This window comes from Euprymna scolopes, chromosome 14 (genome assembly GCF_053919585.1).
Source record: "Euprymna scolopes isolate OS-2025 chromosome 14, ASM5391958v1, whole genome shotgun sequence".
NCBI classification, from domain to species: Eukaryota; Metazoa; Mollusca; class Cephalopoda; order Sepiida; family Sepiolidae; genus Euprymna; species Euprymna scolopes.
The window spans coordinates 71,186,932-71,203,654 of NC_136495.1; the positions used below are offsets into that span (position 1 = coordinate 71,186,932).

The following is a 16,723-nucleotide window of genomic DNA, read 5'->3' on the forward strand; positions in this document are numbered from 1 at the left end:
GATTGATAAGAAACTGCTTATTTTCCCACGTACGAAACGAAACTCTCCTTTTTTTACGACGAATTTTATTCCTTCAGCAATGTTCACTTTGATGTTTGTTCGACTTTGGCGGGGTCTTTGATGAGTAATGTCCTTAGTGTTTGGTCCTCCAATGTAATCTTCAAATACTATAGTAGCTTTAACATAGTGCTTTACTGTGATAAATGCATAGACGCCAGCGAACAAAGGATATGTTTTCCTTCTGACCACTTCAGTCGATGGAGAAGAGAACGTCCGTCAAGAATATTATGCTGGTACACCCTTAAGTACTGCATCATCTAAACTATGTCCCTTTTATAGCAGCCATCAGTTGTGCTTTGTTTGGTTTGCATAACATATGTTTTGTCTGACAGAGGGATGGTGTGTATGGTTAAAGTCCATAGACTATTACCTCATTAAGGAAAAAAATCAGCAGTTTGAGACACTCCAAGAAACCTTTTTGTTGTTAGCAACGTCAACTGCTACACTAGATATCAGTATCTTTGCTTTCATCGACCGTTTGTACGAAACGTAAAACAATGATTGACCCTCTATTGTTGCCACTATTTTTTTGCCAATAGTAAACAAGTCATCGGCATTCACATAATTATTTGCATTGACACCAAAGAAAGGTAAAAAGGTATTAAGTTGTTATGCAATTTTCTCCAGGTCTTCACGATTTCTTATGGTTCTTGACGCTCTTGTCTTCTTGTGTTTTTTTACTGGTGACCAAGCTGTAGGAAAATGACACTGGCACAGACAGAGCCCACAAAAAGCCTTTAATGTTCGGACATTCTACTTCTTCTGGTGAGTCTTACTGCAGTTTTTAAGGAGTACATCAGAGCTTGCTCGATGACTAGGTCGCAACCCAGGCCTTTATAGTACTGATCAATACGCCTTACAACATGTAAGCTATTCATAAATCTATCAGAACACTGAGGCATATCATATTCCAGAAGGGCTATTGAATGAAGGTAAAAGTAGGTGGACATCACATAGTTCCCATGTCCAACAACTTAAAAATTGGGCAAAAATTCGGTTAAAGCATGAAGGTGCATGAGCCAGGTTCTTGAATGATCAACTTGGATAAGCTCTCTTTCAGTTCATATCATCTTTTGGTAATTCAGCCATCATTTACTGGTGCGAGAGTGATCGGATAATTTATTTCTTTTGGTGGACAAGAGGTAGAAAATTACAAGAAGTAGAAAATTTCAGTAAAGCATTTAGAAGTGATGACCGAATTCAAGTCTCTGTTCCCTGTCAGGCTCTGAGCATACAACGGCTCAACTTCTTGAAACAGGTCTACAAAACCGGAATGATTACAAAATACTGTAACTTGTTGTATGAGACAATTATGAAGGGGGAGAAGGCCACAAACTGCACACTGAACTGCCTTTCAAGTCATCATTGTGCGTTGCACAACATTTTCCCATAAATTGTTCCCAATATCTATTTGATTCCACTCCCATCCAATAAGGGAGATGATACATGCCTTTTCTCCAGAATACATGTTAATAATAGATTACCGAAGACAACACTAGATGAGCATCATTCAATTCCAGCTCGGTGCAGACTGTCTGAAGCGTAAAAACATCTTCCACAATCCATCAACCCGATGGTCAATGACGTCGAGAAATGGTAAGTGTTTTAATTTTATGTTTCCGTACGCGTGTTTTGCGCAATTGTATTCTCTTACAACTCTACATTGTTAAACTATCTCCAAGTCTTCAGTCTTTCGTCTGAGCAGAGTGCGACTGACCTTCCTTTCTGGAATCACAGCAGCTACCATCCCCATAACGTAGAAAGTATCTCTCTTATTTAACGTGATGATATTATGATCGACGTTGTCCACAGCAGAGCTGTATTCAGTCTGTCTATAGTACCGCCGAGTACATCATGACCAGCAATAGCGACAGCGTTTTTCTCGAATCGCTGAACTTCTGAATATGATGAACAATATGCCATAGCTGGTAGACTATCTAAAAGAACTCGAAACCTGAAATGATGACGCTGGATTGCTAACCAAATATGCAGTGGAACTACTACACTCATGGGACGTACAGCGAGAACAACCGGTTATCCAATGCTTGCGATCTTCTTGTAAATGTCATGTCCGACAAAGAGATTTTCAAGCAACCAACACAAACTCAAGGGAGATAATCTAATGAAGACTGACATTGAAGCAAAGAAGGCCTTGTGATATTAATCGGTTTAAGATGGGATCATAGACTTGATATCACTCTTGATGAGTTTGACCACAGTTTCTATGATGGTTTTTTTCTGGGCTTCTTCATCCTTTTTCTGAATACTGAAATGGTCCTTCAGGATGTTTCCTATTTTTTTTTTCACGGAACGTTACAATGTTAGGAAACCCTTCACACTCTGCTATAATTATCGAATCATTATATTTCTACCCCAGCTTATACTTCAGCCATTCATTACTGTAGGTAGTATTGTTTCCTTCTGCAAGATACTCCGTCATTTTCTTTGCGAGATCAGTGACAGGTGCTCTTCATTGTTGTCCTCGAAAATAGCACAAATTCTTAGTTTATATTTATCGGTCTCCCTACCTTCTGTGGTTTCTCTGCATTAGATACACCACCATGATGCATAGGAATTCCGTAAATTTGTCTGGAAGTTAATGTAATATGAACGATGTCATTCATAAAGTACGCGTTTCTTCCTTGAATGATGTCTGCCGAATCATTATTACGCTGCTTGCAATGTGACAAGATGGTCTTTACAGATCCAACCGTTTTAACAAAGCTACAGCCCCCTCCCATCTAACGTGATAATATTATGATTGACGTAGTCTGCAGTGAATAGTAGTGCCGTATTTCCTCGGAATAGTTTTTTCAAAATGAAAATTATATGTAATTGTTTACATCAATGAAACATTTTTAAACAATCAGTTTTCATTTTTGAATTTATGGAATTTTATTCAAAACATTTTAAAATTACAAGCCATCTATTTTAAAAAAGATGAATAACTTAAATTTTCAAATTTAGATAAAGATTATCAAACCAATAATCGATAATACCAAATTGACTGCTTTGAATTAAAATATTTTCAATATTGAACATTTTTTTACGTTTCAGAATTTTAGACATAAGAATCTCACATTCAGTTCCTGGAATTACAATAGCTACCATCATCATGCCGTGGCAAGTTCTCCTCCCATCTAACGTGATATTATGATCAACGTTGTCCGCAGTGAATAGAAGTGCCGTATCCAGTTTTTCTATGGCACAACAGAGTACATCCTAGTCAATAGCAGTGTCAGTTTTCCTCGAATCGCTGAACTTTCAAATATGATGAACAATATTCCATGGCTGAGAGACTGTCTAAAAGAAATCGAGACATGAAGTGATGATTGAGCTGGACTGCTAACTCAAGTTGCAATGGAGCTACGATAGTCATGGGACGTACAACATAAGCAACTGATTATTCAGTGCTTGCGAACTTCCTGTGAATGTCCTTTCAAGTGAAGTAGTTTTCAACGAAGCAAAGCCAACTGTAAGTCATTTCCAAAGTATACAATTCTTCCTTGAATGGTGTTGGTCCAGTCATCATTACGCTATTTGCAACGTAACAAGGTAGTCCTTACAAATTCATCCGTTTTAACAAAGCTATAGTCATCGAAATCAGCACGAGACCTTTTCTTCACCATTTCATGTTCACAGAAGAAACAAAATATTGGTTTTATTTATTTATTTTTAAAAACAATATGGCAATTGTTGTCATTAATTAACTTGTTGAAGTTATTTTTATTTTAGACAGTGCATATTAGTAATACAAATTGAAATGATGGTTCAATTAGATTTCCCAAAAAGGGTAAATCGTTGCGCCCGAAGGACAGGTGCTTTTGTAACAAAAGAGGCCGTTTTTAGAGGATTTTTCTAGAAGGTGATTACAGACTATAAAAATATAAAGGAAACACTTTCCTCTTAAAAAAATAAACTTGTGTAACAAATGCGAGGTTGTCTGAAAGAGATCGTACGGCCCTTGAAAGCATTGTCAAGAAAGGGTACAAAATAAGGGCACCCAAAAATAAAGCAGAGATTAACAATCATCATAAGGTTTGATATCATGGGGGGGCTTTTTTTTTACACAGTGATCACCATTTATCAAGGCCCGGAAGCCATTCAGGGATAAGGGTTATTGCAAGTACATTACGTTAGTGTGGAGATTTGATGAAGTGTTTACTTAAGGGGGCGGTTCATTAGGAATTTGTTAACATTGGACTTGAAGACATCCAAGTTGTGGCTGTCATCAGAAAACCACTGCTCCAAGGTATTTCCATTATTTTGCTCAACCCTTACATATATATATACTAGCAAAAGTATCCGTCGTTGACTGGGTTCAAAAACAGCCTACAGAAAATGGACTCTGATTTATGAGAGTATGATAGGTTATGAAAAGGAAGGGTTGTAAAGAGATAGCTTCAAGTTTAGGGGTATCAAAATCAAAGCAAAATATAATGAAAGTAAAAATAAAATAGATAAACACCATAATTTATTATACCATACCTGTTCACACTGAAACACTTATCACAATATTCTGTGGATCTATATTAAAAAGCCTTGTTAAACTTTGTGATATATTTCCATTCTAGGGAGGTCAGGCGCGAACGAACACCATAATTTTATTATACCACATTTCTTCAAACTGAAACATAGTTATCAAAGTATACTTACGCAGATAGATATGAAAAATCTTTATCAAAGTTTGTGCCTATTTCCATTCTATGGAGGCCAGGCGCGAACGCAAACCCCACAATTTTATTCTACCATCCCTATTTAAGTTAAAACATACTTATCAGAGAATTGTTATGTACATCTATATCAAAAACACTTGTAAACGTTTTTTTTTTTTAATTTTAAATTTTTTCATTTCCACACTTTGTGGACCAGGCGCGTACGTAGACCGCACAATTTTAATGAATTATCATTATGCCAGATCAAACATATCAATTCCTGTGTCTCGGTACATCTTCTATCATTATATGCGAGCAGTTTTTATAAGAGTCAACCATATAGGAGCCTATTCGTGACCAGACACACACACAGACGTTCAGCTTTATATATATATATATATATATATATATATATATATATATATATATATATATATATATATAGATATATATATATATAAACCTGTGTATCGCTTTATTGCAGGTCAATATTATTTTAAATTTTAAAATGCTAAGAAACCCAGAGACGTGAAATTTGCTACATCGAAAAAACACAACAAAGTGTCTGATTTCCTTGATTGTTGTGGAATTTAAATAAACATTATTAGAAAATTATGCTAATTGTTCTATTTTCTGGTAATTTTAAGTGTGCGTCTAGGCATTTTGGTAGACCTGCAATAATGCAGGTCTACCAAAATGCCTAGAAAGGGTCGATTGACAGCTAGTGAAAAGGAATGCGTAATTTAAGGTCTTGCAGAAGGTTTATCTTTATTAGATCTAGCTAAGGAGCTTGTAAAAGATAGAAGAACATTGTCTTCATTCGTTGAAAATCCAAACATCAAACCAAGAAAGGACAAAAACACAAGAAATCAGTTTCTGCTTGTGATGTTAGAAAAAAATTCGCCGTCAACTTATCAAGCAGCCGGGCAGCAACAGTTCTGCTATATTTGACAAGGTTGGACTACATTCCTTGCCTAAAAAGACACGCTGCAATGTCTTAAACGAAATTCTCAGAAGCATTAAGCCCATAGCAAGACCTGTTTTAAACCAACTCATAGGGGAAACGTTTGGCTTGGGCTCAGAAATACATGAAAGCCAGATTTGAAAATGTTCTTTTAACCGATGAGGGAAGAACGATGCTTGATGGATTAGATAGGTGGGCCAAAGTTTGGAGCACTCTTGGATCCCTATACCGCATCGATTCTGTCGTAAACAGGAGGGTGGAGATGTCATGTTTTGTGCTGGAATAATCTGCGATTAGCTAATTGCACCATTTCGAGTGCCAGAAGGTGTCAAACTAACAAGCCAGTCTTATATTTTTTTAATGAGCATTTGTCATCATGGTTTGATGAACTTTCATTGGCGCGTCACCGCAAACTGATTTTCATGCACGACAATGTGCCATCATTCGCAGCCAAGGCTACGCATCTTACCTTAAGTCAGTAGGCATTATTGGAGAAAATTTAATGACGTGGCCACCTTGTTCTCCAAATATAAATCCAATTGAGCAGTTCTGGTCAATAATAAAAAAGATGAAAGTTTATGAATGAGGTTCAATTTTCGTCGAAGGATGAACTTTGGAGGAAGAGTTTGGAAGTTTCTTATAGCATCACATCATCTCCGATTGACATCATCAGTTGACAAAAAAACTGTTCAAAGTTATTTTAAAGCATGGGAGATATGTTCATAAATAAATATTTCCTTTAACAGAATAATGTGAAATTAATTCTTGTTTTTGGTTAATATTGTTACTGGATATGTCCTATCTTTCATATGAATAGAAATATAAAGTTAGAATACTGTTTTATTACAGAATATATACATTTTTAGACACTTGCAATGAAGCGATACGCACTTAAAATCACCAGAAAACAGAAAAATTAGCATAATTTTCAAAATATTTGTTCAAATTCCACAAAAATCATGGAAATAAGGCACCTTGTTATGCTCTTCCAGTGTTATACCAAATTTCACGTCTTTGCGTTTCATAGCAATTTCAAAATTAAAAAAATATTGATCTGCAATAAAGCGATACACAGTGTTTATATATATATATATATATGTATGTATGTATGCATGTAGATATGTATATATACATTTATATTTGTATATATATGTATATACACATATATTTGTATTTATATACATATATGTATATATATATATTTGTATATAGGTATATATATATTTGTATATATATGTATATATATATATTTGTATATATATATATATTTGTATATATATATATTTGTATATATGTATATATATTTATATATATATATTTGTATATATATATGTATTTGTATATATATATATGTATATATATATATATTTGTATACATATATATATATGTGTGTGTGTGTGTGTGTGTGTGTGTGTGTGTGTGTGTGTGTGTGTGTGTGTGTGTGTGTGTGTAGGATGTTCCACGTTTCATGCTCGTAGGGACTCTGCTAATATGACTCCCAAATTCTATTAATGGCTGTAGCTGACTATCGATTATTCAGGACAGAGAATACGGGCAAAATAACTGATTTACTTTATGACATGATTAAAAAAGTGTACATATATAAACATGTGATGTGCGTGTTACATTTGAACACAGACCCGGCGGTATGTATAAACATTTGACAAAGAAAAGAAACACGTTTTTTTTTTTCTGTTTAAAGAAACGTGTATTTATTACTGCTTGTTTCATCACTAAGCCACGGAGACGTGTTTCCAAAACCAACAGATTATAATCGCATTTCTGTTTGCCCCTATCTGGGTCAATTATCAATTTTTTTTAGTCTTCATTTTTAATCACCTGTTATGCATGGGCTTCGTTTAACGGTTCACGGTCATCCGACAATGTTGTAAAAATCCGACAATGTTGTAAAAATAATTTCATAAAATCAACAGTTGATTCTTTGATAAAACAGGGGGGGAGTACGTTCGAAATTAATGTTTCTGTTTAGAGCACAATGGAACCAAGATAACTGACTTTTGCATTTTAAACTTTAAGTAAACACATTATCTACAGATCATTTTTATAGAATCAATTAGATTCTCTACAACGCAATGTAGACTACAATGTATTGTAGACTAAACTACTGCGGTACAGTGCTAAGGCGGTTAGGGGGTTATCGAAAGCAGGAAATTAATTTGATTAAAAAATGGGCGATTTAACCGATTTGGATGACAATAAATGTTACATTTATTCATCCTCATTCAATCCCTGACGACGCCGGATTTTCTGCTCGTAAGATCTATTATGTGTATGTTTTTAATACTATCATCATAAACATTGCTTCATTGTTTTAAGAGAGCGTAGTATCTGTTCTTTATTCATAAGATTAACAACTAAAGAATTGCGCTCTTCTTTTGGGGTAAGTGCAATGCACGTTTTGTTATTGTCAGACCATACTCTCAGTTATTATTTTCTGTTAAGCGAAGTATAGAATCTTTTCTTTGAAAATAGTATTATTCTCCCAGGCATTACCACATCGTTTTTTGTGGTATGGCAAAGATATACTTGCAAATAAATAAAATAAATAATAATGATAATGTAATTTACCAAATTCCGTCTGTGTTTGTTTACAATATCACGTCAGCTGATATTTGGGCTTGACGATGAATGTCCTGAAAACTCACTTCCGCTTAATGTTTAGTTTTAAAATATTCAAACAAAGAAATGATTTGCGGCGATTTTAAATGATAACCTATTTTATCGTAAATTGAATTCATTAATAAGAAAAATATAATTAAATTAAAATGGCGAGGTACACACTTCTTTTAAGGTTAGTGCAATGTCTGTTCTGTTATTGTAAGACCATACTCTCAGGTATTATTTTCTTTTAAGGGTAGTATCGAAGCTTTTCTTTGAAAATGGTATTATTCTCACAGGCATTACGGCATCGTTTTTGTGGTACGGCAAATATATACTTACAAAAAAAAAAAAAAAACATTTTAGCGGTCATTATTTTATGAGTGGAGAAAGAAATCGATGCGTTGATTTCCAAGGCGTAGGTGTATTTTTTTTTTTTTGCCATCATTTTAACAGAATTTTTTTTTCTTAATCAGATTTTGGTATTCCAATATCTCATTGATTTCCAGCATTTTCTCAGTACTTTTATTCAACTATCGGATACGCATAAGGATCGATCCACTGACCCGGAATGACTTTCAGTGACATCGGCCATCTTTTTTTTTTTAATCTTCTTAAAATAAGTAGATTTTAGTGAATAAACGTGTCTTTACTCCATTGAGATTTTCAGACATGCTCACATTTGTAAAAATACGCCGACGCATTTTTAATGTGCCTACGCGTTTTTAGATACGCCCACAAGTAAAAGATAAATGCGTCCGTCGATCAGTATGTTCTGGTTCACTTTTGAATAGCAATTTTCTCGCTAAACCCGCGCATCAAATGAAATCGATGAGTGTTGCCAATGAGTAGTTTATGACATGTGTCCAAGAGGCTCGAGCTATCAATCTGTCTGTGTGTCTGTCACGTTTAAGTACTGCTTAAAAAGACATATCAAAAAATCAATCTCTTGACTTTATCTAAAACAAGCATCATTGTATTTAATATGATTAAAATGATACTAAGCATGGTACTTTGTAAACACAGGGTGGCTAAACTTGAAGATAACCGTTGGTACTTCTACAGAGTCACGAACCGTATTTTTTTTCTTTTTTAGAGAAAATGTTTATGTTAAATTTTTACGGTATCTTTTGTTTACTAAATTGTTAGGTGAAAGTACAGAATAGTTAACAGAGCCCACGTAAAAAATGGGTCTCTTAATAATAACGTCATTACTTCATCGCGGTAGAATACGCGCATCAGTATCTAATGAAATTCTCACTGATAAAAATATTAAAATTATCTGATAATATTACACGTTTAAATACTTTAAAAATGTTTGGTCTGTGTTTCGATGAACATCTTCTAAAACATCATATGTAAATACTTTTTTTTAAATAAAATAAAAATAATTATTAATATCAACAGCACGATATCTTCGTTTTGTCGTGCAAATAATTTTGCAATATCAAACGAATACTTTTGCAATATTGAACGAAAGTTAGCAATATCGTACAATAGTATATTTTTTCTACTATAAATATATATTTTCCTCTTGGATCTAAACTGCTCTTGCCTGTCAAGTTTAATTTTATCATATCGAAGTCTTTATTAAAGCGTCCTTATATACTTCTTTGACTCCCCCATATATATATATATATATATATATATATATATATATATATATATATATATATATATATATATATATATATATATGTGGATTTCAGAGCAACTTAGTTGTTGTGGCGACGGAAGCTCATACGTCGAATCGACGCGAGAGTCGACCATATATATATATATATATATATATATATATATATATATATATATATATATATATATGTATGTATGTAAAAGAGATTTAGAAGGCTGTCACAATGCGAGGAATGAATTATAGTCGCTGTTGGTAAGAGGAGACGAAAACAAGTGGCGATTTACAAATCAATAAGTACATATATATATATATATATTATTATTTTTTATTTTTTATATATATATATTTATTCAGTTGTATGGTTAAATGTCTTACTTGTATTCATGCGACGTATTCCATTATTAATTTCGGAAAAAAATTTCCCTTTTCAAATGGTGTGCGTAACAGGTCGATTCAAAGCATATATGTACTTATTGATTTGTAAATCTCCACTTGTTCTCGTCTCCTCTTACCAACAGCGACTATAATTCATTCCTCGCATTGTGACAGCCTTCTAAATCTCTTTTACATACCTATCCCACACAATGCTTCAAGCAAACTACATATCAATCCTATATATATATATATATATATATATATATATATATATATATATATATATATATATATATATATATATATATATATATACCCCTATGAATTCGTTTTACTTTGTATGTATTGATATTCATATCAAAAACTCTCTTTTCTATTTATTTAAAAAGAAAATACAATTTTCTTATATATGGGTCGTGGGATTGCATTCACTAGCAAACGATCTGGCTAATTTGCATATTCTTTTAAACATTCATTTTAATTAATTCCCTATTAGTTGCTTCGGTTTTCTAATGGGATAATCATTAACTATTACATGTAATCATATTCATGCAGATATTCTACATGATTTACACTTGCAAAATATTTGCGTAAAAAGTTTATAGTAAACACAAAATTGTTTCCATATATATTTATGTATACGTATATATTCTTGTTTAACAAATTTTGCCTACCAAACTCCTCCTAGAGTTTTTGGTCTACAGACATGAAACTTCATATATAAGGAATTTGAATCCATGCAACACTTTATATTTTGGTTTTAGCCCGTACATAGACCCGAGCAAAGCAAGGCGGAACTACTGCTAGTATGTAAATACATATATATATATATATATATATATATATATATATATATATATATATATATATATATATATATATAAATAATAATATTGTTTATGGATAGCAGAAACCTTATATCTATATTACTTTTAGGTTTACTGCGTCGATTCACCTTGTAAACTTTAATGTACTACGACTTTTTAAAGTTATATATATATATATATATATATATATATATATATATATATGTATAAACATATATAAATCTATATGCATGTTATATTCTTGGCTTTTAAAATATAATAATTATATTATAAATCGTATTATATCTTAAAAAACAATACATATTCAGCTCCTTGTACGGAGGTACCAAATTAGTTAAAGAGAAAATTATTCCCAACTTGCATTTAGGTAAAAATGCATATTCGTAAATAATTAGATTCATTCAAAACATCTATTATATTCATGCATATACACACAATTTTCATAGTTGTACACATGTTTGTGTGTGTTTAGTATATGAATGCAAAATAATTGCAACTCAGACACGAAATATCGTTTTATGCGATATTTTTATTGATGTTGTTATTGTAACTATTTTTGTTGCAGCCTTATCAACTCGTCCATACACTACACGTTCAGAATTAGACATGTATATATATATATATATATATATATATATATATATATATATATATATATATATATTAGAAATGGTAACTAATAAAAACCTGAAGAAAGTGCTCAATACTGTTGTAGAGCAAATATGCGTTTTGTTTTTTATTACCGTTTTAGTTACAGTTTTGTTTCAGCTACGCGACCATTTTTTGACGGTCATGTAGCCTCCTCAGACTTTACAGAAAAAAGGTTGATATATATATATATATATATATATATATATATATATATATATATATATATATATATATAGCAAGTTTTCGTTTAAAATATATTGTTCTGTTTAATGATTTTCTTTTTGATTTTTTTTCCAATTTACGTATTTTATTAATAGAAAATCTATGCGTGAATTAGAAAAACTCAAAAAGAAAGTTGTTAAAAAAAATTCTTAATACTTTTCAAATATATATATATATATATATATATATATATATATATATATATATATATATATATATGTATATATCAGATTACTAGCGAGAGATACATAAGTATTTACCCATTTTCGGAAAGTTTTGCTTTTATTGGTCACAACATGGAGGACAGTTGTTTCACTCGCTAGTGTTGGCGTATAAGAATATAATAGCTCATCAAATTGTAATTGCCCAACCTTGGGTTTCATCAGCGCGATATAAAAAAAACAATATTTAAAATAATATTTCAACTCAAGAATAGGACTGTTCTAGTTAATTTATAGCTCTAGTATAACACTATTGAGCTATTTAATAAGTACTTTATGTTATTTATTCATTTGCAATCACTGCCTCAAATAGTTACATTACACGTAGACATATTAGCTATATATATATATATATATATATATATATATATATATATATATATATATATATATATATTCGAGTTGCCTTCAATAAATTTCCAGATTTTTTTTCGTTTGGTCACTTTTATTGATAGGACAAACATAAAACACTAGTCCTCTTCGAAGTAATCTTCTCTGGCTACAATGCACTTGTACCGTTCTGACAAATTCTGGAACGCCCCCATGCCACTTATTTTGTATGAGGGTGTCAATGACGCTCGTCACAGCCTCTTTCATCTCCTCAATTGTCTCATAGCGAGAGCCTCTAAGATTTTCCTTGAGCTTAGGGAATAACCAAACATCACAGGGAACAAGGATTAGACTATGGGGAAGATAAGGAACTGTCTTGAGGCTCATCTTGGTCAAATAGTCTGTGGTTTTCTCTGGGCACCCCTGGGAAAAACTTCGCGCCAATCTTCCACGTCTTCATTTCCTCGCAAATAATTGTGTGTATAGTTCTAACACTGACATCAAATAATGCACTTCTTGTCTCTATTAACACTCCACAGTCCTTAGACATGAAATTCTTTATTTGGTCAATTAACTCTGGAGTTCTGTCTTCCTTAGTCTTCCCAGATTTCTCATCATCTTTCACAGACTCCCTGCCTTCCTTGAATCTTTTATGGCACTCAAAAAAAAAAAAAATCATGCAAGACGATCCAAAAGCAGTCTGAAGCATTCCATACGTTTCTGTACATTTTCTGTTTAAAACTGACTTTTATGGCATATCGTTCTTCTAAAGTTTCCTCATGTCCAGATTGCGTTTTTGAAATTAACCAACTGTGACAATCAGACATTAGCAGAGTGTATTCCAATTCCTGCTGTAGCTGTTCATTTGAACCTGAAATTATAAGAATAAGTCAGTAATCGCAGAAGATGAATAGAAATAACATACTGATTTGTCAAGAGTTTATATATATATAAACCCTGTGTATCGCTTTATTGCAGGTTAATATTTTTTAAAATTTTTAAATTGTTATGAAAGCAAGAGAAATGAAATTTGGTATAACACTGGAAGAGCATAACAAGGTGCATTATTTCCATGACTTTTGTGGAATTTAAACAAATAATTTGAAAGTTATGCTATTTTTTTTTTTAATTTTCTGGTAATTTTAAGTATGTATCACTTCATTGCAAGTGTCTAAAATGTATATTTTCGGTTATAAAACAATTTCTTCATATTTCTATTTAAACGAAAGAAAGAGCATACCCAGTAACAACATTAACCAAAAACAAGAAGGAATTTCACATTATTTTGTTTAAGGAAACATTTATCTATCAACATAACTCTCATGCTTCAAACTCACTTGTGAACTGATGATGTCAATCGGCGGATTTGAGATGATGTAATGTTATAGGAAACTTCCAAAATCTTCCTCCAAATTTCATTCTTCGATGAAAATTTAACCTCTCCTTCATAAACTTTCATCTTTTTTATTGACCAGAGCTGCTCAATTGTGCTTATATCTGGAGAACAAGGAGGTCATGTCATCAAATTTTCTCCAATAATACCTAAGGACTTTAGGTAAGATGTAGCCTTGGCTGAGTAGGATGGCGCATTGCCGTGCATAAAAATCAATTTGTGGTGACGCGCCAATGGAAGGTTATTAAGCCACGGTGACAAATAAGGCTTTATTGATATTTATTACTAATCGTCGAGGGACTGCACATACATTTTGTTAGGAACAGAGCCCTCCTTTTCTGGATCGCTAACTTTTCAATCAAACTTTCTGACCTTAGTGTAACATTTCTCCCGGTTGAACATAAATATTATTAATATTTTCTTCATATACTTATAATATAACATAATAAAGTGCGTACGAGTAATGTATGTTTGTTTCAATGTGTATTCCAACAGTGCGCGTATGTTATATAAAAGATTAGAAAAACACAGGTACCGCTGTTTTCAAATCAAGAACCAAGATGATCAGCCTCTTGTCATATATGTTTGATTCTCTTTGGCCGACATGGATGAGCATTAGATTGGTCCATTTTTCTTATGGATTAAAAAAAAGGGCGTTAGCGGTGTTTTTGTTTTTCTGTTTTTATTTTCTGTTTTTTTTTTCTGTAACGCAAATATATAAATATTATGCTTCTGTATTGCTTTTTTCTTCATAATGGAGGCTTTTTTCTCCCACAAACCTCTCTCACACACACACACACACACACACACACACACACACACACACACACACACACACACACACACACACACACACACACACACACACACACACACATATATATGTATAGATATATGTATATATATGCATATATATGTATGTACATATATATGTATATATATATGCATATATATGTGCATATATATATGTATATATATATGTATAATTATATGTATATATATGTATATATATGTGTATATTTATATGCATATATATGTATATATGTACATATATGTACATATATATGTATATATATGTACACATATATGCATATATATACATATATATATATATATTTATATACACACACACACACACATATATATATATATATATATATATATATATATATATATATATGTATATATGTATATGTATGTATTCCCAGACATGATTGAGTATGATGTTGATAAATGAATACGAGTAGAGATTTATTGATGTGTTGGCGTTGAAGATGAGGAATGGACTGAAATGTAACAAGAAAGCAAACAAATGTCAAACGAAAGTGATCACTATGAAATGTCACGAAATTCTACCAAATAACCTTCTCGGTAGTATCACTAGGAAGACGACAAATCTTATTTTAACCCCCTTCTTTTGTTTCATTTCAGCAAAATTTCAGCTATAATAAAAGAAAACCAAAGTTATTTTTTGTTGAATTTTAGGGTAATTTCAGCTATAACAAAAGAATGCCAAAAATATGGTTCTTGGTTTTAAGCAAAATGTCAGCTATAACGAAACAAACCAAATGCTTATTTTGTTTAGCATAATTGAAAAACAAAACAAAAAACAAATATATTTTGGTTTTCGTTTAGCGTTATTTCAGCTATAACAAAAGAAAAACAAATACAATTTTTGTTGAATTTTAGCGTAATTTCAGTTACAGCAAAATAAAAACTGGATATATGTTTTGTTGAATTGAAATATAATTTTAGCTATACCAAAAGAAAATTAAAAACAATTTTTTCGTTGAAGTTTAATGGAAATGTAGCTATAATAAACAAAGACCAAGAACTTTTGTTGAATTTTAGCTCAATTTCAGCTGATAACAAACGACAAACAAAATACGTTTTTTGTTGAATTTTAGCACAATTTTACCTTCAACAAAAGAACATCAAAGACTTTGGTTGAATTTTAGCATAATTTTAGCTATAATAAAAGGAAACCAAATATTTTTGTTGAATTTGAGCTACAACAAAAGTAAACCAAACACTTTTTGTTGAATTTTAGCATAATTTTCGCTAAATCAAAAGAAAAACTAATATTTTTGCTGAATTATAGCGTAATTTCAATTATAATAAATAAAAATCAAGTACATTTTTCCGAATTTGAGCATAATTTTAGCTATAACAAAAGGAAACCAAAGATAATTTTTTCATCAAAAATAATGATTAGATCCAAACTTTTACGTTAATATTATTTGATATATTTTTTTTATTTTATATACTGATTCGGAATTGTTCCGTAGTTTTCTGTGTTCTTTTTTTTTTTTCAATCGCAACGTTTTGGGTTTTATAGGCTTCGGCAGTTGTAATCTTCGGACATATTCTAATATCATATGCAATAATAATGATTTATTTTTATTAGATTATCGTGAGATGCTTATGTCCTTTTGTTTTTGTTTTTGTCACGTACTTCTTTTTCACAAGAAATCGCCCGTTTCAAAAATACGTCAATGACGCCATAATTAATGACCACCGAAAGAGCCAAAACGTTGAAATTAAAACAGTAAAACCGAGGAAACTTGTCTAATAATAATAATAATAATAATAATAATAATAATAATAATAATAATGATAATAATAATAATAATAATAATAATAATAATAACACCTTGTCGTCAAAACTATGCATTGGAATTTATTTGCGATTTAAAAAAAATGTCAATGTGACGTAAATATGGCGTCCATTTTTTTTTTCAATTCGCCATATTAGATTTTCACCCCTTC

The 16,723-nt window shown here is 31.6% G+C and overlaps 1 protein-coding gene across 8 annotated transcripts in view; it reads right to left on the reverse strand.

Annotated features, from left to right (window-relative positions):
- The window catches only part of LOC145293082 (uncharacterized), a 721,286-nt gene that overhangs the window by 486,325 nt on the left and 218,238 nt on the right, over nucleotides 1-16,723 (reverse strand). The gene's annotated exons all lie outside the window — the stretch shown is intronic.